Source organism: Schistocerca gregaria, chromosome 3 (assembly GCF_023897955.1).
Source record: "Schistocerca gregaria isolate iqSchGreg1 chromosome 3, iqSchGreg1.2, whole genome shotgun sequence".
NCBI classification, from domain to species: domain Eukaryota; kingdom Metazoa; phylum Arthropoda; class Insecta; order Orthoptera; family Acrididae; genus Schistocerca; species Schistocerca gregaria.
This window is the reverse complement of record NC_064922.1, coordinates 684,117,907-684,145,100: the sequence shown is the minus strand read 5'-3', so window position 1 is coordinate 684,145,100 and position 27,194 is coordinate 684,117,907. Positions and strand designations below refer to the sequence as shown.

The 27,194-nt window shown below is 38.9% G+C and overlaps 1 long non-coding RNA gene across 1 annotated transcript in view; it reads left to right on the top strand.

Annotated features, from left to right (window-relative positions):
- The first annotated feature begins 1,703 nt into the window (after positions 1 to 1,703).
- Positions 1,704 to 27,194, top strand: part of LOC126354593 (uncharacterized) — a 46,952-nt gene continuing 21,461 nt past the window's right edge. The window contains exons 1-2 of the long non-coding RNA XR_007565358.1: positions 1,704 to 1,747; positions 26,489 to 26,568. This is a non-coding gene — a long non-coding RNA (uncharacterized LOC126354593). The remainder of the gene's footprint in view (positions 1,748 to 26,488; positions 26,569 to 27,194) is intronic.

Sequence of the window (27,194 nt, the reverse complement as noted above, 5' to 3'; positions counted from 1 at the left end):
TGTCAATGCCTCCATGATGTCACAGATCTGTTGATGACTGCTGTTGTTGCCTGCAGGCATTAGTGTTCCACACTTTACAGCTGGTAGCAGCACTGCAAACTGTCAGGGATCTTCTTATGTCACCTCATGCCTATAGTTAGTCAGCCACACGATTTAACCAGAACTGACAGAAAAGCTATATATAAGTCACAATATCTATATTATACACTACATGAGACTACACCAAGAAAATAGTTGTACATTACTCTATAGAGTGAGAATGTGTTGGTGATGAGTATGTATATACAACAGGCAATATGTAGAGCAAGAGACTCATTTCCTCAACTCTGGCATAAAGATCACAGTGAATTTTCTTATACTAGAAAGCAGAATGTCTCTTGTGTAAGAATAAATCTAGATTTAACTTGTACATACATAAGTATGTATGTTCCCGCTCAACATTTTGATTAGTTGTAAATGTGTAACAACTAAGAGAAGCTTTGACTCCAATTGATTTTGGTGAGTCACATATGCATCTCCATTGCTAGAATAGAGAGAGACTCTAGTAATATTATAATACTGTGGCTATTCTACTTATGAACTGAAACTATGCCTACATGATTTAATTAATAATATATGTTTGCCTTGGTTTGCCTTGATCAGTAACTTGTTTGACATCTTTGGAATACTGAGATATGATGAATGCTTTATATGCTTTATTAGCCACTTACATGATGAGCCAGACCTCATTAATGACCTGCCACTGTATCCTCCCTAACAACATAAATATGCAACAGGCCACACCTGAATTATCGAGCACCTATCATGCCCTCCTGTCATAGCTATCCACTACATTATACATGGGATAGGACTGAACCTCATTTGTGGCATCATCTTCACACCCAAGTCATGCCTGAAGTGCTAACTCATGTCACTCTATGGACCCTTTGGCTGGTCAAATTGTTGTCTGATTTTCAACAGCATCTCGTTTCACAAGTCTGCTGTTTTAGAGGAGAAACTCCATCTTGCTAACTAGGTCTAGAGTATTATTCAGCATCACAAGCTTCTTTCCTCAGGCAGCTGTCACGTTGAGAAAAATGTTAACACTCCTCAAACCCCTGTCCAGGTGCCTCTTAACTGTGGCAGGTAGAAGTCTTATGCAAGATGGGCACTTCCAGCAGCTACCTCCTGTGCCACCTGGCAGTCAACCTCCCACACTACTTGCACCACTATCTGTACAAGAAAACAATGCACCACAATGCAGCCAGGGAAACACACAGCAAATGCCTCAACTCATGTATCTGTTATGTAGGGACCATGTAAATTTTTGGCAACTCCTCACAGTAATATTGTCCTCCATGTCCGTCAGTACTTGTGTAGCTGAACGTTCTAGGCTGTTTCACTGAAAGAATTTTTTTTTTTTTTTTCTGTACAATGTGTTACATTTTGGGATAAAATGTATACAAAGAAATTAATTTGTTACAATCGATATGTACTAATGGCTGAAATTATTCTTGTTTCAGAAATATTTTAAATTAGAAACTCTGGCATACTTAAAATTCATATTATTAATTGCACAATCCCACACTCATTATTAAATTTATTTGTGGATTCATTCATAAAATGAATATCTTGATGGTGATTCTTCTTTGGACAACAAAGTTTGTAAATTCTTTTACTTTGTAAACTCTTTGGAATATTGTAATGTAAGGAGTAGTGGACATGCCTCTGATTGTGACAGACATATTCATATGATCAAACTAACAAGGTAATTTGGAATATTAAGTGGAAATTGTAAAAAACAGTGTGACATTGAAAAATGTGACAAAGAATAAAATTAGAGAATAATACATGCAAATCTTCATCAGTTATTTAATCATCAGTATCCCACAATGCTATAAATAAAAATTTGAGCCACAAGAATGTACCCTAGGCATAAGACTTGGAGCCAACAACAACAACAAGAGAAAATGAAGATAAGTAAAATTTCTTTCTTTTGTATGTCTTAGGCCTCTCAGAGCTTAAAAAACTGATTAAGACACCGAGAAAAATGTAATAGTGATGTGTCTGATGTGTGGGAGGGTAAGATTACAAGTGTGGGCCTCAGTTGTGATCTGTTGACTAATAATGAAGTTTTGTCTGTTGCAGAGGAGGAAAGGATAATTATTTGTGTGTGAGATTTTTATGTAAATGAACTTCAGTCACTAAATGAAATAAGACCTGAGAGCTGCCCAACAAAGTCGTATCAACAGCGACAAGATAATATCAACAATGACAGACCAGATGAATAGAAAGAATACTTTAGAAGTACAATGAAGGATATCAGAAAAAGATAGGTATAGACTCTTTGTGAAATTAATATTCTTGGTGGACTCGTGTGATTACTAGGAAAATGAATAGAGATAAGGGTAGTGGTGATGAAGTGAAGGCTTAGCACATACTCTAGATATATTTGAACCAAGTGAAAGTGTAGTTAGCAAAGAACAGTTACAACTGATGTTGGCAAAATTGATTGCAATTACTGATCAGTTAATATTAATACAATCTGAAAACAATGATGAAGTGGACAGGGTACAATACCAAATAGACCAACTTACTAATCAGATTTTGGAGCTAGAAAATAGGTTGTCAGATGGATTAAAAAGTATGAATAAAAAAGTCAATGTCTTAGAAAATAAATTTATTAATTTGGAAAATGAGATAGTAGCACAATCTTCACAACAGGAGAAGAATGTTAATGATGTCAGAGTTCAACAGAAGGTTGTAGAGGAAAAAATGAAACAGAACTTTAGTAGGTTAGATCAAAAAATTTTAAATGTTGAAAACAGTATGTTAACTAATGTAAATGTTTTAGATCAAAAAATTTTAGTAGTTCAGGAAAATTGCATTGACAATGATATATATTCAAATAATGGTATTACATGATCCAACATTCTTATCAAAACTGTTCCATCATACAATGTACATCCAGTGAATTTTCTACACCGCTGTAGAGATAGGTTTGTGTTGGGCATGAATGATGACCAAGAGATTAAATTGTTAAAAGATTTCTTCAAGGTGAAGCTCTGTCTTGGGTAAATCTAAATTTAAGTCAGTGGGAAACATACCAAATTTTCAAACAAAAGATTTTTAAATAAATTTTGGCCAGAAGCTGAACAAGTGAGAATTAAAAGTGAATTTCTGAATGGTCCAAATTACGGAATTGGGATGGTACACTGAAAGACTTTTGTAAGAATCAACTTTAGAAATTAACACATCTTCACAAATCATTTGATGAAATGACATTGATTGGTGCACTAAAAAGGAGATTACCAGAAAGGTTGCAATGGGTTTTAGTACACAGACCTGACAATTGCCTTGAATAATTTTTAGGGTATGTTGACAGGATGGATAGGGGAGTAGAAAGAAGCATGTACCACAACAATCGAAATGATAGAGATCACAATGGTAACAACTACAGAAACAGAGATAATGTTAACTGCAATCAGGGTCAAAATGGTAATAGAGACAGAAATTTTGAACATCAGCAAAATAGGAACAATGGGGTAACCATGGGCAATTTAATAGGAGAAACAATCATAGAGGCAACTATTATGGAAATGGCAGTCTGCCTCAATGAATGTCCACAGTTTTGGGGCAAGGAAAAACAACAAGTACAGCACACCCAATTTACATTAACTGTTAGACAATAATAACAGTATTAATAATGTGGCATAGATATCTGAAGTTGAACAGAAGGAATATCAGATTTATCATTTATGATTTGATCAAAAGTTTTGGAATGTTATGTTTCATTATAGTAATGTAGATACTAATCACAAACCAGAATGTGAGAGTAATGCGAATTTTGATGTAGTGTGTAGTAATGATTTCTTCTCTTGGTCAGAAAACAGTGTTACTGATACATGTAAACAGGTGATGACTGAATGGGATCTGAATTAGGTGGTATTTTGTATGTAAATGTGAATGAGAGTTGTGAAATGACTAAGGTTGGTAAGTCTGAGACTGGTAGCTTACTGCAAATGAATGTAGATGTGTTGTGTGATGTTAATAGAGATGAAACTTGTGGGGTTAATGATGTTATTGTGGAAGTAATTTTAGAAGAATTTCATGATAATAATGATGATGATGTTTCTGTTTAGTTTAAGAATAATGAAGGTACAGAGTTAATTGTGAATACAGGTAAGGTGATGTAAGTGAGTGTCACGGAAAACCAGTCCAGTCAAAGCAGTTTTTCATTGTCATGCAGAGTAATGATCCAAACAGTAAAGGTGACTTATCTGAAAACCTAGAGAAAAAAAGGTGAAAACTTTTTGAAGTTTAGTTGTGACTTATCAGAGAGAATGACCATCCTGACCTGATACACAAATTTGACTATGTACAACACATGAATAGTTTAGACTTGACCTCTAGATTTCACCAGATGCCACTTGAAATTAATTCTAGAAAGTATACAGCATTTTTGTATGGTGGTACATGTTTTTAGTATTGTGTGATGCCATTTGGGCTACATGTATCTGTAGCTGAATTCATAAGAGCTCTGTATTTTGTCTGGAGACATGAAGTGAGTTCAAAATGAATTGTGTATGTTGATGACATTTTGGTCACTGAAAAGAATTGGGAAAAAATTTGAATCTGTTAAGAGATGTGTTATCAAAATTAGAATCAGGTGTCATTACTTTGAAAATAGCTAAGTCTGAATTTGGTGTGGAAGAAGTTACATTTTTAGGATATGGTGTATCTGAAAAAGGAATTGCACTGATAAAGAGAAACTTGATGCTATTGCTAATTTTCCTTCTCCACACTCCAAAAAACAGCTTAAATATTTTTTTTTTTTGGTAACTGGATTTAATAGAAAACTTTGTGACAGCCAAGCTTTGAAAACTCCATGCTAGTGTTAACTTTTGAAGAAGAGTTCCATTTGGGATTGGAATCAAGAATGTCAGGATGCTTTCAATGAGATCAAAGGACATTTGTGTCAAAGTCAGATATTGTTCAGACCAGATTTGTCCCTTCCTTCTTGTATTATGACAGACAGTAGTGATGTTGGATTGGGTGCTTATTTATTTCAAGAAGTTGAAGTTGATGATGTTATTGAACATAAATCACTTGCATTTGCTAGTAGAGTATTGTAGAAACATGAAAAGATATACACTGTAAATGAGAAAGAACTTTTGGCTATACTTTGGGCATCAAACAAATTTAAAAATTATTTATTATACCACAAATTTATTATCTGCACTGATCACAAGCATTATGTTATCTTCAGATGTGTAAGCCGTACCACAACAGAATTACTCTATGGGCCTTGACTTTACAGCAGTTCAATTATAAAACCAGGTACATTAAGGGTACAGACAATGTCGTTGCTTCCTTTAGAAGTGAATTATCCAACAACTCTGAAGAGGGAGAAAAACAATTTAAAACAATGTACTACAAAGGTGTGAAAGAGAAAAAAGAGATCGTGAAATTTTGCAAAGACATCCTTAGGTATCAAAATCATGATCAAAATTGGAAATTGGTTAAGAGCATGTTGAGTAAGAAAGGAGGATCAAAGACAGAACAGTATTATAAGGTACACAAGGGTATAGAATGACTCAAAAGATTGGAAACTATGTTGGTCGGAGCAGTGCATAGATACTTTAATTACTTATACATGAGAGTTTTGGCCATTGTCGATCAACCAAATGCCCATGAAAGATTCAGGAAAAAAACCTATTCTTATAACATAGAAAGCAGAGTCAAGAAGAACAATGGCAGCTGTGACATATGTCAAAGAGTGAAGGTAAGTATCCAAACAAGTAGAGGCCAAATGCAAAACATGCTGCCTAATAATAACCATAATCTTATGTCTGCGGAAGTTTATGGACCTTTACCTAATTCTAAGAATGAATTTGGTTATGTTTTGGTGGTAGTTGATGTATTTTCCAAGTTGATAGAGCTGTTTTCTCTTAAGAAAGCTACCAGTAAGCAAATCATCTCTAAGTTTGTAAACATATATTTTCATCAGATGGGTATTACTAAAACAATTTTATTTGATAATGGTTCTCAGTTTATATCAAAATCTTGGAAAGATTTTGTTGACCACGTAAAAATAAGGCTATGGGAAATGAGAATATGGATAACTGTATATGTAACAAACAGTTCCCATAATTGACTATACATACATATATTTCAGCACAAAGAAAGATACACGTGTACACTGTACAAGGTACAAAGGCTGACTGGAACATTAATATGGCGGCTCGTCAGGTGAGGCATGTGAGCATGCCTGCCCCTAATGCAGATTGAGCCGTCCGATGAGATGAACACATGAACTCTTGATGGATCGCACTCTTGTGGGACGGACAGGCTATGCACTATCTCAAAATCTAGTTCCTCGTTGAGTGTCGAGTCTGCAATGTCCATAAGGAGCATGAGCACACAGTCGTCAAAAGCCACAATTGACATGTCGTCAACGCAGTCAGATGGTACTTTGCAGTGCAAGTTGAAAGTTAGGGAGCAAGTCTCTCCAGTAAACAAAACATCATCAAAACCTGCACAAGGGGATGATGATGACATGCTTGGGAAACCCATGAACTGTGGTGATGAATCATCAGAAGGAGAAGATCCTACCATGGAATGAGCTAACTCATTATCAGGCTTGCCAGTGGAAAATTCGTCTGAATGCTCCACCTGGGATGGCAGAGGGGCATCAGAGTCCACAAAAGCAGGCTTGATCCTGTGTAGCGAAATGGTATGTGGACTATCTTTAACAATAATGTTGAATGACATTTCATCCCTCCTAAGTACTTCAAAGGGGCAGAGGTATGGGGGTTGCAGGGCTTGTCTAATGGCATCCATGAGCATAGAATGGGAGCATGTGTTGAGTGTGGGTGGCACGTAAGTGTCTGGTGGGGAATGACTGACAGGCGGTTGTAGCTAAGCATGTCGTAAGTGGGTGCACATTCTATTGATAAAGTCGAAGGGATGGGGAAATCCTCGGGTGCTTGAGGCAGGTAAGTTCCCCAAGTACAACCAAGTTCTCACCAAAAACGAATTTGGAGATGGTTCCCTGTTAGTCAGATTTAAAGGTCAAACAGAGACTGAGTAACACCCAAGGAAGCGCCTCAGACCATAGGAAGTCATGGCACCTGAGTGCTGTTTCAAGGGTACAGTGCCATTGTTCCAATAAACCATTGCTTTGTGGGTGGTAGACTGTTGTATGAATTTCTTTAATACCACAAAGCTTACATAGAATCATGAAAAGTGCAGACTCAAACTATCAACCCTGGTCAGTAGTGATGGTGGACGGGCAACTGAACCTAGCAATCCATGAGGGGGTAAAGTAACAGGTTCTACCCAATGAGACATGCAGTTGATAGTGGAGAGGATATAACTGTGGCCCTCTGATGGTGGCAGAGGGCCAATAAGGTCGATATGTACATGACGAAAATGTCCTTGTGGAATGTCAAACTTGCCAAGAGGGGGAGGGGGGAGAGGTGTGGCATATGATTTTGTTGCATTGGCAGGAAATGCAGCTGTATGTCCAGGTTTGACAGTCATACTTAACATTTTTCCAAACAAAACACTCAATGACAAGGTGTGTGGTGGTGTGTACGCCAGGATGGGTGAGGTTATGCAAGGTATCAAAGGCTTGTCAGCGCAACGTGAGAGGGAGCAATGGCTGCAGAGTTCAGGTAAAAGAGTCACACCACATTTCATCCGAAATGCAAGGGAACTTGGATTTGGTAAACACAAGCAATGTTTGAGGATCCGTGAGGAGAGCTTGAGATTCCTCATAAGAGGCCTGGAGAGCTGTGAGGCAGGATAGATTGACGATGCGTGAGACAGTATTGATCCGCGAAAAGAAATCAGCAGGGATGTTTTCTGTGCCTTTGATGTAGGATACGTCCACAGTAAATTGAGAGACCAGGTCAAATGGCAGAAATGCCAAGGGGGTGGGTCCTTGGGAGGGTTGCAGAAGGCATCCACCAGTGGTTTGAGGTCAGTAAGGATGAAATAAGAATGGCCCTCGATGTCAGTGCAAAAGTGTTTGATGGCTTTATAGACCGCCAGAAGTTCTCTATAAAAAGCAGAATATTTTTTCTGTGTTATAGACAGTTTTTTAGAGAAGAAATGAAGGGGTGAAACTGTGTTGCTTTTACGTTGCTGGAATACTGCCCCAACCGTGATACCGCTCTCGTCCGAAGTGATGAACAACTCGCCAGACAGATCAGGGTGTGTGAGTACAACAGTGTGAGCTAGCACTGTCTTTAGAGCCCTGAAGGCCTGTAGCATAGGTTCAGTCCAACAGACTGGCTTAAAACCTGAAGTCTGTTTGCCAGAGAGGCCTGCATGATAGTGGCAGAAGGTAGATCATTTATGTTCAGCACTGGGTAATCGTCCATGATGGTACGAGCATTTAAGTGTCTGCAATAATCACACTTTCAAAAAGAAGGCATGTTTGGTGACGAGGTGAATCATTGAAGAGTAATTGCTGTCCAATTCCTGTAGAATGCCTGCCTCCAGAATTTTGTTAATTTGCTACCAGGCCACATGCTACTTAATGGGGTTGAGGCATCTAACCTTGTGCCTAATATGAGGCCTGGCAGTGGTAATTATCTTGTGTGTCATTCTGTTAGTGACAGAAAAGACTGAGAAATTCACATGAGGCTGAGTAACGTCCTGACATGAAGTTTTGGAACAAGTGGGGCATGATGAGGTATAGTCATTAGCGCAAGTGCCAAAAGGCAGCACAAAAGTCACATGCAGCTCACATGAGCATGGCGTGTGCTTGTATGGAGAGGTTGGCTGCATGTGCAGCACGGAGCAGATTGGGGCATGCAGCGACTCTCTGTTGTTAGCTTTGCCTTGAGTAAACAGTGCAGGCGAGAGAGGTGTTGGCATCATGCAGGGAATGGCAATGGCCACTGAATCACGGGGTTGGCGTGCAAGAGAGGGGGAATGTTTACCAGCACAAGGTGTAGCTGCATGCACAGTGAGCGTGGTTGCATCATGCGCGCAACTGTTACTAGAAGCACTGTTCGAAACACATGGCACTGTACGTAGCAGGCATGGGGCAGGTGCAGAGATCACTGAACGAGAACTGTCGCACACAATGAATATTTTTGAACTAACCTGAAGAGTGTCCTTGCTGGTGTCTCCTGTTGCAGGTTGATCAGGTGAAGGAACAGTGGACTGCAGTTGCAGCAGCAAGATATGAGCCACGTCCCGAACAACAGCCAGTTGCAATGTCCCTGATGAGTCATGGAATCACAACGTGGCAGGCACGGTTGGTACCATGGGAATGAATAGATGAGCGCAGCATGAGGTAGGCCCATAAACTGGACTGGAGGCTAAAGGCACAGAACTTAATTGTCCACCTTGGAAATAATGCAGAAGGCTGGTGCGGCAGGTGCAGACACTACTGCAGATGGAGTGAGCAGCTGTATGGTCAGTATCGGGGCCCCCTGTGTGTGGGGGTGGGGGATCGGTGTGGTACTTGGTGCAGGAATAGTAAAAGTTTTCTGTGCACATCAGAAATGCATCCCGTGTGGTAGGACCAAAAATCACTGGTGAAACCTGCTGGCAGTCAGATTGTCGGGGTACAATGTTCCTGAATGGCAAAGCACTGTTGGATATGCTTGAACCCAAGTGGTTGAGAAACTGGGCAACAGATCTGGTGGTAGAGCCTGAGGAACGTGATGTATAAAAATGTCCATTATTAAATTGTGAGGAGGGAAAAACTGAAATAGCTTGATAGCAGTTGACCACATGTGCGTTTTGCAGGAATGGCAGTGTTGCACACGGCACTACTGTAACTGATGTTGCAATGCATAGAGGATCAAAGCACATGTGTGAATTTGGGTCCCTTTGAACACTACATGAGTGATCAATCTTTACACCATTCTGGAAATTGTCCACATCACCTCTCACATGTTGACGTGCACAGTCCATCAACACAGAACCTGAGTCCATTGTTTGAGGTAATCGTGTAACACTCAGCCGTTGTAGAGCTGCAAAATTTGAGGTTAGCTTCGTTGGGGATCATGAATCACTGTCCATTAGCAGCAAAATAACCATTGGCAGGGGATTGGAGTGGCCTGGTAGTAGTATCTGCGCCTCCAAATCCACATGTAAAATGTTGGGTGAGGCAACCATGGCTTCAAACATAAAACCTGTTGATTCCACACATCCGGCGCGGAAGCTGGAGAAGATATAGAAACTTCGGGATCACCAGTATGAGAAATGGGAATATGGATAAATCTATAAGCAACAAACTGTACCCATAATTGTCTATACATACATATATTTCAGCACAAAGAAAGATACGTGCTTACACTGTACAAGGTACAAAGGCTGACTGGAACATTAACATGGTGGCTCGTCAGAGCAGTTAGAGTTCAAAGACCATGCTTTATGTGGTTGATGTGACCCATCGACCCCACAAGGCATATTCTAAACTAGGTGTACTATCTTTCAAGTAACCCTGCAGAAGGATGTATGAGACTGGAAGACTGTTTAGAACATATTGTAGTAAGAATCATATCAGTTAGATAGATTATGTGAGTGATTTTGAGGCTGTTATAAACAGCTTACAACATTCTTCAACATGTTTTCCAACATTTGAAATCATGTTTAATCGCAGACCACCTAACCTTATTTCTGAAAATGTTGACTTTCCACCAAGTAAAATTTTGTCTCCACAAGAGAGGGAGGAATGTTTTAGGGAGATGATGAAAAACAGGATGCTAGGAGAAACCAGAGACATGATGGTAAAGGTAGATTTTATAAGTTTGATTTAGGAGATCTTGTGTTGGTGAAAGCTAAAGAGAAATCTAAAGTGTTGACATCTGTGATAAAGAGTTTTTTTGATATTTATATTGGACCATTCAAAATTCTTGACAATCCACTTCTTAATGTAAACAGACCTGTGTATCTAAAATCTAAGAAGTTGTTCGGATTATGCAATGTTACTGAATTGAAAGCTTACAGACATGATCCATAAGTAACTAATTTTTTTCCATTATTATGATATTAGTATGTAAGATGATGTGATTTCTAGAGTTCTATCTCATCCATTGAGTGAGTTTAAGTCCATTTGTAGATTCATAAAATTATATAATTGTTTTTTGCTTGTCTGGAATTTAGTGTGTAAGATTATGTGATTTCTTAAGTTGTGTCTTATCTATTTACTGAGTCAAAATCCATGATACACTATGTAAATATGTTCTGCAATAGATTTGTGTTTTAGAATTTGATACATATATGTCATGAGACTATATGAGAAGATCCTTTTGCAATTTTGAAATAGGACATTGTTCATAATTTGTACTGCAAAAATTAGGAATAGTATTTGAGCATATCTGTGTGTAATACCTTATTAATCAATTTTATTTACTGAATTTATCTCTGTTTATTAATGTTTCATATGTGAACAATTTCTAATTTCACCTGGCATAAATCCCATATAAGTGACTTTGAAAAGTTACTGTTGTTGTTGTTCTTGTTGTGGTCTTCACTCCTGAGACTGGTTTGATGCAGCTCTCCATGCTACTCTATCCTGTGCAAGCTTCTTCATCTCCCAGTACCCACTGCAACCTACATCCCTCTGAATCTGTTTAGTGTAATCGTCTCTTTGTCTCCCTCTATGATTTTTATCCTCCACGCTGTCCACCAATACTAAATTGGTGATCCCGTGATGCCTCAGAATATGTTCTACCAACCGATCCCTTCTTCTAGTCAAGTTGTGCCACAAGCTCCTCTTCTCCCCAATTCTACTCAATACCTCCTCATTAGTTATGTGATTAACCCATCTAACCTTCAGCATTCTTCTGTAGCACCACATTTCGAAAGCTTCTATTCTCTTCTGGTCTAAGCTATTTATCGTCCACGTTTCACTTCCATACATGGCTACACTCCATATGAATACTTTCAGAAACGACTTCCTGATACTTAAATCAATACTCAATGTTAACAAATTTCTCTTCTTAAAAAACACTTTCCTTGCCATTGCCAGTCTACATTTTATATCCTCTCTACTTTGACTGTCATCAGTTATTTTGCTCCCCAAATAGCAAAACTCCTTTACTACTTTAAGTGTCTCATTTCCTAATCTAATTTCCTCAGCATCACCCGACTTAATTTGACTACATTCCATTATCCTCGTTTTGCTTTTGTTGATGTTCATCTTATGCCCTCCTTTCAAGACACTGTCCATTCTGTTCAACTGCTCTTCCAAGTCCTTTGCTGTCTCTGACAGAATTACAATGTCATCGGCGAACCTTAAAGTTTTTATTTCTTCTCCCTGGATTTTAATACCTACTCCAAATTTTTATTTTGTTTCCTTGATTGCTTGCTCAATATACAGATTGAATAACATTGCGGAGAGGCTACAAACCTGTCTCACTCCCTTCCCAACTGCTGCTTCCCTTTCATACCCCTCGACTCTTATAACTGCCATCTGGTTTCTGTACAAATTGTAAATAGCCTTTTGCTCATTGTATTTTACCCCTGCCACCTTTAGAAATTGAAAGAGAGTATTCCAATCAACATTGTCAAAAGCTTTCTCTAAGTCTACAAATGCTAGAAACGTAGGTTTGCCTTTGGTTAATCTTTCTTCTAAGATAAGTTGTAGGGCCAGTATTGCCTCACGTGTTCCAACATTTCTACCGAATCCAAACTGATCTTCCCCGAGGTCGACTTCTATCAGTTTTTCCTTTCATCTGTAAAGAATTCGCGTTAGTATTTTGCAGCTGTGACTTATTAAACTGATAGTTCGGTAATTTTCACATCTGTCAACACCTGTTTTCTTTGGGATTGGGATTATTATATTCTTCTTGAAGTCTGAGGGTATTTCGCCTGTCTCATACATCCTGCTCACCAGATGGTAGAGTTTTGTCAGGACTGGCTCCCCAAGGCCATCAGTAGTTCTAATGAAATGTTGTCTACTCCGGGGGCCTTGTTTCGACTCAGGTCTTTCAGTGCTCTGTCAAACTCTTCATGCAATATCATATCTCCCATCTCATCTTCATCTACATCCTCTTCCATTTCCATAATATTGTCCTCAAGTAAATCACCCTTGTAAAGGCCATCTATACACTCCTTCCACCTTTCTGCATTCCTTCTTTGCTTAGAACTGGGTTTCCATCTGAGCTCTTGATATTCGTACAAGTGGTTCTCTTTTCTCCGAAGGTGTCTTTAATTTTCCTGTAGGCACTATCTATCTTACCCCTAGTGAGATAAGCCTCTACATCCTTACATTTGTCCTCTAGCCATCCCTGCTTATCCCTTTTACACTTCCTGTCGATCTCATTTTCGGGACATTTGTAATCCTTTTGGCCTGCTTCATTTACTGAATTTTTATATTTTCTTCTTTCATCAGTTAAATTCAATATTTCTTCTGTTACCCAAGGGTTTCTACTAGCCCTCGTCTTTTTACCTGTTTGATCCTCTGCTGCCTTCACTATTTCATCCCTCAAAGCTACCCATTCTTCTTCATCTGTATTTCTTTCCCCCATTCCTGTCAGTTGTTCTCTTATGCTCTCCCTGAAACTCTGTACAATCTCTGGTTATTTCAGTTTATCCAGTTCCCATCTCCTTAAATTCTCACCTTTTTGCAGTTTCTTCAGTTTTAATCTACAGTTCATAACCAATAGATTGTGGTCAGAGTCCACATATGCCCCTGGAAATGTCTTACAATTCAAAACCTTGTTCCTAAATCTCTGTCTTACCATTATATAATCTATCTGATACCTTTCAGTATCTCCAGGGTTCTTCCATGTATACGACCTTCTTTTATGATTCTTAATCCAAGTATTAGCTATGATTAAGTTATGCTCTGCGCAAAATTCTACCAGGCGGTTTCCTCTTTCATTCCTCTCCCCCCAATCCATATGCACCCACTGTGTTTCCTTCTCTCCCTTTTCCTACTGATGAATTCCAGTCACCCATGACTATTAAATTTTCATCTCCCTTCACTACCTGAATAATTTCTTTTATCTCATCATACATTTCATCAATTTCTTCATCATCTGCAGGGCTAGTTGGCATATAAACTTGTACTACTGTAGTAGGTGTGGATTTCGTATCTATCTTCGCCACAATAATCATTCACTATGCTGTTCGCAGTAGCTTACCTGCACTCCTATTTTTTTATTCATTATTAAAGCTACTCCTGCATTACCCCTATTTGATTTTGTATTTATGATCCTGTATTCACCTGACCAAAAGTCTTGTTCCTCCTGCCACCGAACTTCACTAATTCTCGCTATATCTAATTTTAACCTATCCATTTCCCTTTTTAAATTTTCTAGCCTACCTGCCCGATTAAGGGATCTGACATTCCAAGCTCCGATCCATAGAACGCCTGTTTTCTTTCTCCTGATAACAACGTCCTCTTGAGTAGTCCCCACCGGGAGATCCATCCGAATGGGGGACTATTTTACCTCTGGAATATTTTATCCAAGAGGACGCCATCATCATTTAATCATACAGTAAAGCTGCATGCCCTCAGGAAAAATTAACGCTGTAGTTTCCCCTTGCTTTCAGCCGTTCGCAGTACCAGAACAGCAAGGCCATTTTGGTTAATGTTACAAGACCAGATTAGTCAATCATCCAGACTGTTGCCCCTGCAACTACTGAAAAGGCTGCTGCCCCTCTTCAGGAACCATACGTTTGTCTGGCCTCTCAAGAGATACCCCTCCGTTGTGGTTGCACCTACGGTACGGCTATCTGTATCGTTGAGGCCGCAAGCCTCCCCACCAACGGCAAGGTCCATGGTTCATGGGGCGGGGTGAGGAAGAGGGGGGGGGGGGGGAAGTTACTAAGGAGAAGGTATTGAACAGCATATTTAGTACACAAAATGAATGCTAGACAGAAGTTGGAGCATGTGATGAGAGCTTTAAGGAGGAAGCTGAAAGATGCACTTATGGCTGTACCCTGCTGGGCCAGTCAACTTGCAAGAGATCATAGGTTTTGGGCAACACACTTGAACGTCTGCTAATTAAATCAGTGTTGTGCCTGATATTTGTGAATTGTTAGCCATGACTACTAAAGACAGTGTCATTCAGCATAAATGCATGTTTTTTTTTTCAAGTGCAATATATTATGTAACTTTAAATCAGTATGTATTTTTTTAATCATTTGTAAGTGAATCTTCTAGCTCTTATATATATATATAAAGACTTACCAAGCGGGAAAGTGCCGGTAGACAGGCACAATAAAATAACACACAAACACACACACAAAATTTCTAGCTTTCGCAACCAAAGGTTGCTTCTTCAGGAAAGAGGGAAGGAAAAGGAAAGATGAAAGGATGTGGGTTTTAAGGGAGAGGGTAAGGAGTCATTGCAATCCCGGGAGCGGAAAGACTTACCTTAGGGGGAAAAAAGGATAGGTATATACTCGCGCGCACACACACACACACACACACACACACACACACACACACACACACACACACACACACACACACATATCTATCCATACATAGTATGTGTGTGTGTGTGTGTGTGTGTGTGTGTGTGTGTGTGTTAGTTTGTATGGACAATTAACAAATAGTGTGGAAGACATTTACTAGTGTAGATAATATATCAAGATGCATATATGTCTGCTTTCATACTCTGATTTTGGTTCTCTGGCTACTGGGTTGTGTCATCATTCAAAGACATTTGTGACTATGTTTACTTGAATTTATCCTGAGTATTGCAATATTGTATCTGATTGGATATTGAGTTGTGGGCTGACTCATGCTTAACTCTATTTTATGTATCCCTGGTTATAACAGTTGTGTGTGTATGTGTGTGTGTGTGTGCATCTGTGAAACTATTTGCTGGTTGAATATATTCTTCTGGTCTGTACCTGTCATCACGAGTTTTTTGAGTTGGCTCACTCGTAGTACACTTAGGCTCTGAAATTTCTCTCTTCTCCTTTGAAGATTTTGATGGTTTCATTGTGTGGATTAAACTTAAAATTTGTAATTCTACTAATTTTGTATGTCTCTGAAATTATTTCCATAGTTCAGTGGTGCAATGTTGTATTTTTGACCTTGTATTATTTGTCTTGTGATAGTATGTTCCACAGATCTGAAAATCTGAATGCCAGGACCTGATATATGTATAGAATATGATTTGTATAGCAGATATTTTTCTTATGTTTTCTGCAATATTTTATGTATCAGATACTTCTATACATCCATGTGCAATCCTAGGCATTATTTTGTTCACTGTTTGACAGACCTTATGACTGTCACAAAATATTGTAAACACACTATTTCCAAATATTGTGAGTGGAATATTGTAATGCAACATCCTCCTCTAACATTACCTTTCTTTCATAGAAATAACCAATACCACGTATACTGTCGATTCTTGTATAGGTGAACATTTTCAGCTGTTTCACTGAAAGAATTTCATTTGATTCTTCTTTTGTCAAGAAAGTTTGTAAACTCTTTTGCTTTGTAAACTTTTGGAATATTGTGAATACCGCAGAATTTAAGGAGTAGTGGGCATGCCTCTGATGGAGACAGAGGTATTTGTATGATCGAACTAACAATGTAATTTGGAATATTAAGTGGAAACTGCAAAAAAAAAAAAAAAAAAAAAAAAAAAAAAAAAAAAAAAAAAAAAAAAAAAAAAAAGTGTGATATTGGAAAATGTGACAAGGAATAAAATTAAAGAATAATACACACAAATCTTCATTAGTTATTTAGTCATCAGGAACCCACAACATTATAAATCAAAATTTCAACCATGAGAATGTACCCCTAGACCCAAGACTTGGAGCCAACAAGAACAACAAGAGAAAATGAAAATAAGTAAAGTGTTTTTCTTTTGCATATTTTAGGTCTCTCAAACTAATGAAGACATTAAGAAAACTTTAACAGTGATATGTGGGAGGGTAAGATTACAAAGTCCTTATAGGTCTCACAGCTCACAGCAATGCTGCAGAGTGCCCTTTTCAACTCAGTCCTCCAACATAGTGGCTCTACATTTTTGATCCCACCAGAATGTTCAGCTTCCTTGTCAGCAACAGGGCTGATGCCAATGTCATCCCACCATTATGTGCTCCTTCAAGACTTCACGTAGCCAACAACTCCTAGATACCTGTTCACAGATCAACTGGCCTTCATCTCCAGCTCAGTCTGAACCCATTCTTTCTTTGGTCCTTACAGGCTGTTGATGTCAACAGCTCATTCTTGGGATCAATTTTCTCAAACATTTTGGCCTCTCACCAGACCTCCAATGGGCCACACTGCTTCACCACACATCATGCTCTTGCATTCTGTGTGCTGTCATCCCCTCAACCCCCTCCTCTCTCACTCAGTGCAATGCACTCATCTGCACTACTTCTGTATGCTCACATCTGATGGCAGATCTTCTCAACTCACTGGCCCAGTTTATGACTCAAAGTTGCAAGAGTGTTGACCTCCACTTCAACAATGACAAACTTTATCAGCTCTTCACTGGCATGTCAGCCACCCTGGCTCATGCTCTCTTCATGGTCACTGACCTCACTGTGTTATGGTCACATGATATCTATGATGCTTACCTTTTCCTGACTCACCTTTTCATTCACCTGTGCAGCAAACTCTTCAGGTCAGTGGCAACTGAACTACCAGTGTTTCATGTGTTCCAACTTCACTGTCCAGTGTCTGCCTCATTTATAGGCGCTATTATTAATGGCACCTGCCACAGGCTAATGACAACTGAGAGACCCCCATCTAATATAAGGCTCTTTGCCACAATTCCACCAAACTCTGCCATGCTAAAGCTGCTATCCAAAACATCTAAATTCTGGAATTGTGCACCCTTCAGACAGTAATTGGTTGTCCCCAATACACCTTGTATGTAAGAAAGATGGTTCTTCTTGCTTATGTGGGACTATCACAGACTCAGTGCTCAGATGATCTAGACAATAATCTGATACCACATGTCCAGGATTTTGTGCAAGAATTGCATGGTGTGCAGATCTTCAGTCTTGCTGATAATCACAAGGCTTATCCCCACACACAGTGATGATACTCCTAAAACAGCTGCTATCCTGTTGTTCACCTTATTTGAGTGCTGCTACATGCAGTACAGTCTCAAAAACGCTGTGCAGTTTCAGCTGCATTCTATTGATTGCTTTTTGTTCTCAAACCACTTGCCAATAACAGCATCAAGATACACTGTGATAAATCTCATTTATGTGTCACCAATGTTCACTTTCCTCAGCCATACCATCTCCACCATAGGTATTCATTCTACATCTGACTGTGTTCCATTAATCTGTGATTTGGCATTATGCAAGATATTCTGAAACTTCTGTCATTTCCTTAGTTTGATTAATTTCTGACAACATCATATTCCTGGCATTGCATCCAAGCAAGTCTCTCTGATAGATGCCTTAACAGGAGAAATACTTCTGGCACCTTCAAAGTGCTACGGCCTGATGACAAGTGGAGTGCTTTCAACACACTAGAAACTGCACTGGCCACTGCTGTCATGCTCACTACCCCATCACTGATGCATGCATTTCTATCACTACTGCTGTGAATGAGTCTTTGATTGGTGCCATCCTACAGCAGCACTTCGGTGACTTGATGCAACCCCTTTGTTCCTTCTCCAAGGAACTCTCTGCCTCACAATGTAAGTGGTCCACAATTGATAGGAACCATGTGCAATATATGAGGTAGTCCACCACTTTCATGAGGACATAGAATGCCAGTCTGTAACTGCCTGCACAGATCACAAATCAGCCATTGATGCCATACATAACCACCCAACAACTTGCTGCCCTGGCACTTCCGTCACATGGACGTTGCTTGCCAGTACATCATTGATGCCCACTATACCAAAGGAGCTGATAACATCATTGCCAGCTACATGACACAAGTTGTACACACCACCTCTTCACTTTTGGACTTGGATGAACTGGCATATCTATAACAAGATGATGTAGATATCTACCATTTACAACAAGTCAATGGTACCACATTGACTATAAAACCACACTGCTGCCATGGCCCTTTACTATGTCCCACCTCTGCAGGTGCCATGAACTGCCTCATTCCAGCCTCACTGCACTACAAAGTCTCCACAATGATTCACGTCATTAACCATCCAGGCATCAGGGAACTACTGGCCTTGTCACTGAGTGCTTCATTTGGGTGGGGGCTAAGTCAGTCTGTAATGTCTGGTCATGTACATGCCTACCATGTCAATGTAGTTAAGTCAGGTGCCATACCCAACATCTGATGGGTCCATGTGACATCCCCAAAGTATGGTTTTGACACGTTCATATCGACCTTTTCAATCCTCTTCCCACCTCACATGGTTGTTGTTGTTGTTGTTGTTGTTGTGGTCTTCAGTCCTGAGACTGGTTTGATGCAGCTCTCCATGGTACTCTATCCCGTGCAAGCTTCTTCATCTCCCAGTACCTACTGCAACCTACATCCTTCTGAATCTGCTTAGTGTATTCATCTCTTGGTCTCCCTCTACGATTTTTACCCTCCACACTGCCCTCTAGTACTAAATTGGTGATCCCTTGATGCCTCAGAACATGTCCTACCAACGGATCCCTTTTTCTCGTCAAGTTTTGCCACAAACTTCTCTTCTCTCCAGTCCTATTCAATACCTCCTCATTAATTGTGTGGTCTACCCATCTAATCTTCAGCATTCTTCTATAGCACCACATTTCAAAAGCTTGTATTCTCTTCTTGTCCAAGTTTCACTTCCATACATGGCTACACTACATACAAATACTTTCAGAAATAACTTCCTGAGACTTAAATCTATACTCGATGTTAACAAATTTCTCTTCTTCAGAAACACTTTCCTTGCCATTGCTAGTCTACATTTTATATCCTCTCTACTTCGACCATCGTCAGTTATTTTGCTCCCCCAATAGCAAAACTCCTTTACTACTTTAAGTGTCTCATTTCCTAATCTAATTTCCTCAGTATCACCCGACTTAATTTGACTACATTCCATTATCCTCGTTTTGCTTTTGTTGATTTTCATCTTATACCCTCCTTTCAAGACACTGTCCATTCCGTTCAACTGCTCTTCCAAGTCCTTTGCTGTCTCTGACAGAATTGCAATGTCATCAGCGTACCTCAAAGTTTTTATTTCTTCTCCCTGGATTTTAATACCCACTCTGAATTTTTCTTTTGTTTCCTTTACTGCTTGCTCAATATACAGTTGAATAACATTGGGGATAGGCTAAAACCCTGTCTTACTCCCTTCCCAACCACTACTTCCCTTTCATAGCCCTCAACTCTTATAACTGCCATCTGGTTCCTGTACAAATTGTAAATAGCCTTTCGCTCCCTGTATTTTATCCCTGCCACCTTTAGAATTTGAAAGAGAGTATTCCAGTCAACATTGTCAAAACCTTTCTCTAAGTCTACAAATGCTAGAAATGTAGGTTTGCCTTTCCTTAATCTTTCTTCTAAGATAAGTCGTAAGGTCAGTATTGCCTCACGTGTTCCAGTATTTCTACAGAATCCAAACTGATCTTCCCCGAGGTCAGCTTCTACTAGCTTTTCCATTCGTCTGTAAGGAATTCATGTTAGTATTTTGCAGCTGTGGCTTATTAGACTGATTGTTCAGTAATTTTCACATCTGTCAACACCTGCTTTCTATGGGATTGGAATTATTATGTTGTTCTTGAAGTCTGAGGGTATTTCACCTGTTTCATACACCTTGCTCACCAGACAGTAGAGTTTCGTCAGTACTGGAATGGTTGTAAATTCATATTGTCTATTATTGACCATGTCAGAAGATGGGTAAAGGCTGTGCCTCTGCCAGACAATACTGCCTATACTGTCAGTCACCTCTCAGATAGCTCTTGTCAGCTGCTCCTCTTCTATTCTATTGATCAGGGGTGATAACGTGAATCCATCCTTTTCAGCAGGCTATGTAACTTGTGTGGTGCCAGTAAATTTCACGCAACTGCTTATCATCCCCAAAGTAATGGGTTCATTGTATTCTGCTACCAAGTCTATTTAGCAGTGCTAATTTATCATTCCACTTCCTTATCTAAGACACTCCTCTGGGTTCTGCTCAGAATTCACACAGCATTCAATGAGAGCTTGCAGTTTTCACTCCTGCACCCACAATGCTCCATGTGTCTTCATTCATAAGAACTTAGGGCACTGTGACTACGTAGTGCTCTGTTACCATACCATGTGCGCTGCTCTCCAACAGTCTTATTCTGGCCCCCACAAAGTGCTCCATCACTCCACCCACACTTTTGATATCCACTTACCTGGTAAGCTGCAAAGTGTCTCCATCAACAGACTCAAGTCAGCTTTGACACTTCATGATGACATGCCTCCCAAGGATAACTTGGCATCTCCATCAGCTGATCAGTTTTCTCTACCCACTAAGCTGCCCTCACTGTCTGACTTCCTAAGTATTGGTGACTCTTGTTATCTGCATGTTTCGTGTGTTCTAAGTGCTCCAGGTACTAAGTGTAAAATCCTCCTCACTGATACTCCCCTCACTGATCCTCATCTGAAGATTATCATGTCTCTCTCTTCCTCCTGCATCACACACTTTATTGTTGACTTCTCCTCTTTCCCAGTTAAGGATCTCTCATTACAACTATGCAACAGCACTCACTTCATGTCCCCCCTCCCCCCCCCCCCTCCCCCCCCCCACCCCCTGCCATGATTGACAGCATTGCACATCATATAATGCTTCTGGCACCTTCACCCTTCCTCCCGATGTGGAAGAATATCTCATCACTGCCTCAGTTGATGACCACGGCCAACTTTCCAGCTGCATGCCCCTCTGCTTGTCATGTGTGACATCTCCATGATGCAGGATCAGTCAATCCCAGTCTCTTGTGCTGGCCACCCACTCCACCCTCTGGTGTGGCATCAAGGCTATGTCAATTTGGACTACACATCTCTGTGAGAAATGGCCTAGCTGCCCTCACCTTCTGGGCAAGACATGATGCAGCAGGACAGACAAACTTGCCACACATGACACCTGATCCTGACCAACAACTGTATCACCTTGTCAGCTTTGGCATCACTTCTTTGTTTCCCCACAAGTGCTCTGCACTGCTAGTGGGTGGGGAGTGTAGGAGGGTCACCCTTTGGCAACCATCAGCACCATTCCTGAAAAGACAGATTGTAACAAGTACTACTGTGACGGACTTTGCGATTATGTTTGACTCAGTCTGGTTTCAGCTACTACTGTATTGTGTTAATTTCAGTAAAACTACTTTCTCTGCATGTTCACTTTTATGATGGTGATGTCCTTCTTTCAATAGTTTGCCATGGGAATGGGAATTGCCAAAAACCAATGAGTAATCACAATCCTGAGAATCAACTGTTGAATGAAGTTGTCTATAAAATTTGTTTTTTGTTCTGTTTGACCATTTGGTAACAAGAATAATGTGCAATTTCAGAAAGAGCTCAATGAACTGAGTGCAGGTATACCTAGTCACATTAAATAAAACTGGGACACATGACAGTGAAGTTTCCCATTTTCAACTGAGAAAATGGTCAGGTGACTGTATGGAAGATATGACTTCTGTGATATGCCATGCAAAACTTAACCATTAATACAACTAACTTTTGAATGCATATGAATGAACGGGGTAATAATTATAACTGTTACTTCAGTGACACTGAATCATTAAGATACTGATATGTAAAAACTATTTTATGAAGTCTCGTTGAAATGAGTAGCACTTCATTTATATGAGTGAGAAGACACATTGGCGGAGCCATACCACAGAAACACTACTATCTCCAATTTTGTTACATGTGACATTGTGCTGACTCTACTCAGTGTATGTCTAGCAGAGCCTTGCATAGAAGGCTCTAGGGTGAGTGGGGAGGGTGTGTGGATATAGCAGAAAGATGCTGGCTAAATCAAATCTATGTCTGCCTCTTCCAATTGGAGATTGTGATACTCATGTTGGATACTGTATTTATTAACAGTAAAAAACTTTACATTACTGTACATACATACACTTAACAGTAGAACACCTTTTTCTCATAAGAGTGTGTATGAAACTTTGTAGTAATGAAATTTATAACATATTCACAAAAGAATTCAATTACAAAATATTTCACTGTTGTCAGACAATGAAAAAATTCCAAACTCTATACACTGAAGTGACAAAAGTCATAGGATACTGACTTGCACATACAGATGGCAACAGTGTTATGTACACATGGTATAAAATGGTGGTGCATTGGTAGAGCTGTTATTTGTTCTGAGATGATTCATGTGAAAAGTTTTCTGAGTGATTGTGGCCACATGATGGGAATTAACAGAGTTTGAATGCAGAATGGTAGTTGGATCTGGACACATGGGACTTTATATTTCATAAATTGTTAGGAAATTCAATATTTGGGGGTCCACAGTGTCAAGAGAGTGACTCCCTTATCTTTCACTATGGAAAACACAGTGGCCAATGGCCTTCACTTAATGACCAAGAGCAATGACTTTTGTGTAGAATGGTCATTGCTAAGAGACAAGCAACACTCTGTGAAATAACCACAGAATTTAATGTGGGGTGTACGATGAACATATTCATTAGGACAGTGCAGCAACATTTGACTTTAATGGGCTATGGCAGCAGATGATGGCATGAGTGCCTTTGCTATTAGCACGGGATCACCTGCATCACCTCTGCTGAGCTCATGACCATATCAGTTGGAGCCTATATGACTGGGAAACCATGGGCTGGTCAGATGAGTCCTGATCTCATTTAGTAAGAGCTGATGGTAGGACTCGGGTGTGATGCAAATCCTAGAAAGCCATAGATCCAAGTTATCAACAAGGCACTGTGCAAGCTGTGGTTGGCTCTATAATGGTTTGAGCTGTCCTTTGGTCCAACTGAACTGATCATTGACTGGAAATAATTATTTTTGGCTACTTGGAGAACCATTTGCAGCCATTCATATTCCCAAACAACCATGGAATTTGTATAGATGACAGTGTGCTATAGCACCAGGCCACAATTATTTGCAATTGATTTGAAGAGCATTCTGGCCAATTCAAGCAAATAATTTGGCCACCCAGTCACTCAGCATGTATCCCACCAAACGCTTATTGGTTCAAGGGACATTATTGAGAGGTCAGTTTATGCACAAAATCCTGAACCTGGAACACTTTCACAATTATCGATGGCCATAGAGGCAGCATTGCTCATTATTTCTGCAGGGGACCTCCAACAACTTTTTGTGTAAATTCCATGAAGAGTTGCTGCACTACACTGGGAAAAATAATGTCCAACACAACATTAGGAGATTCTCATACCCTTTGTCACCTCAGTGTGTATCATGGCGTTTCTAAATAAAAACTATCAGTAAAATATCAGAGAACATGGCAAAAATCTTTGCAAATTAGTTGCATCTTCTTGATTTTTTATCCTAAGTTTAATTTCATTTCCTTCATAGTTTGTTTCATGCCAGGGTCACCATGTGTGAGAGTCTGATCAATATGTATGTTGTGAATAAACAACACATGTGGCTCTGTAGTAATCATTCAACTCCTCAGTAGATGACATCATCTTAAATCTTGATTTGACACTGACATCCACTAAATTGGTATTCCAACTTGTAGTTACAATCAGAATTTGTTATGTATTGATTATACATAAGACAAGAGATCGGTTATTAGGGTGTGTCTTCATGTTAGACTGACATCCAGTTGAGACTCTGACATTCAACCAACCGAACAATTGGCTATTTAAAAAAGATTCAGTATATACTGACAGTATTTGACAATATTGCTGTATATCATGTCTTAGTCATTGACATGTCTTAGAGCCACGTACAGCACAGAAGACACTTTGCTACACTTGCAATGACATTGAACACAATGCTACAGAAATCATTGCCACACAAAGCCCATAAGGAAGACCTCAAACAAATACATATAACAATTACAACAGAACATGCTCTGTAATAAATCTTCGTACATAATAAAGAAGTTCTAACTTCAAAATGCTTTTTTTACTCAACTGAATGCACAACTATGTACACTAATTCATTTATAAATTGAGCCATTACAAAATTTTCCATTACAAAGTTTTCCTATTAACCACATTGTTTTACATGATATACTGCAAAATTGTCAATAGCAGAAAATATTGTACACTCTCAATTGGAAGGTTTTTAAATAACCTTCAATACAGAGCTATAACATTTTCAAGAGCAACATGAAAGACAGGAACATTAGGTAATATCATATGAAACATACAGTGTGGTTATAAATAAACTTTTACTACTTAATCGAATGTACATGGAAAACTATCTACTGTATGGATACCCTGCTTTATAGGAATGAGTTGAGTCTGTGTGCTGCAGGATTTTCAAAGTTAGTCATGTTAATATCATGACTTTCTGTTAGGCACCATTACTGGTAAAGTGATGCATGGTTGAAATATAGTTATCAGTGCATTGCAGTTGTAGTCAGTCAGCAAGAATCTGGAAAAGATGAACAGGGCTTTACTCATCAAGCTGTTTTAGGGGGGAAAAAGCAACAACTATAGTGCTGCTGCTTGTAACGGGACATCTTCCTCTAGTATTACCTTTCCTCAACAACTTTTCCTGCCAATACCAGTATTATTTTTAGAATTTCTGACAGGTCGGGATTATCTCTTACTTTTCAGAAAACTTTCATATAATTTTATACACAGTATGTTATATTTCAAGCTAAAATTTATGAAAGTGAATTACTTTATAAAATATTTTAGTTTCAATGCTGTAATTGATAACTACCAGTTCTGAACATACAGTTAAAATTATTATTTTTTTATAAACATTTGAAATTACGAATTATTTGCACAATTAAAATATCTGTCCCTAATTACACAAACCTGTACTGTTTACTATGTTTATTTTTGGATTCATTTACAAAATAATAATTGAAATTAACAATGTAATGAAAGCTAGTAGGAATTCATTGTTAAGAAAAATTGTAAACCCTTTCAAATATTGTTATTCCCAAAGGAGCATGAACGTTGTAAGCTTGCCTCTGGTGTGATCAGACATGTTCCTGTATAATAGGTGCAAACAGTGTAAAGCTGGCCTTTTTAATCTGACAATCAAAATACTGTATGGTATATTAAAATATGAGAAAATTGGTGGAAAAAATAAAATATAATTCTGTAAAAAAATGAACAAAGAACATATTATTTCAGTATTTTTGTATTACCACTGTCATAATAAGGCTTCAGGCAAATAAAAGTGCATCAATCAACAGACATATATATACACAAACACACACACACACACACACACACACACACACACATACATCAACCAGATGTGTCTCCTCCTTCCACCCCACACAGACCTATTGTCCTCTCTCAATGAAACCAGATGGAACTTGGAATGGTTTATCAGAAACCCATACAATTTATCATCCATTTATAGGTACTGAACCTCTTCTTTTGGATGAGTATTTATCTACCCTTATTCACACAAATAAATGATAAATGTAATAGCTATAAAAGTTAATATTAAATGTACATGGGAACTTACTTACCTTGAATTTTTTCTGTTTTCAAGGAATTAAACACACACATGAACTATAATAGTGATATGGAACATCTAGAGAAAGAGAGGGACAGTGCAACAAGATATGCATTGTGAGTAACACAAGTAATAACTGTCTCATTATTAAATCATTTCTTCATTTGCATTGTCTTACATATCTTATTTCAGTGTTGTAAAAGACTGTGATATGTGGTCTGTGGACTTGTCAGAAAGTTTGATGTAAGAAAGAAGATGTAGAAGCTACAAAGTAATTCAATAAATATGTATTTGCATATACTTACTCAAGATGTATAATCTTTCTAGGGCTTGCAATTTTCAACTTTCTCTGAAATTAAGATCTTATAATGACAGAGTGTTGCACAACAAAATGTGTGACAAAATCCAAGATCTCATTTTCTAATGTCATTGACATAGATAAGAAGCATTAATCTGGATCCTATTTTCAACAATAAACCAACATACAACTCCACTCTGTGGCAGATGGACTTTGTCTTGACAACATTCCAGCACACAGTTCCTGAGCATGATTGTATTCATAACATTTCATTGCACCAACTTTGTTTCAAAGCAAAAGATTTAATTTTGAATTTTTAAATAACATTTGAAATATGATAAGGTAATCAATTGTTGTTTGAATTTAAAAAATCAAGAAACAATAACGTGTGTTGTTTTATTGCCCTCCCAACTTATGTAGAGTAAAATCTTCAGCAATTATTTG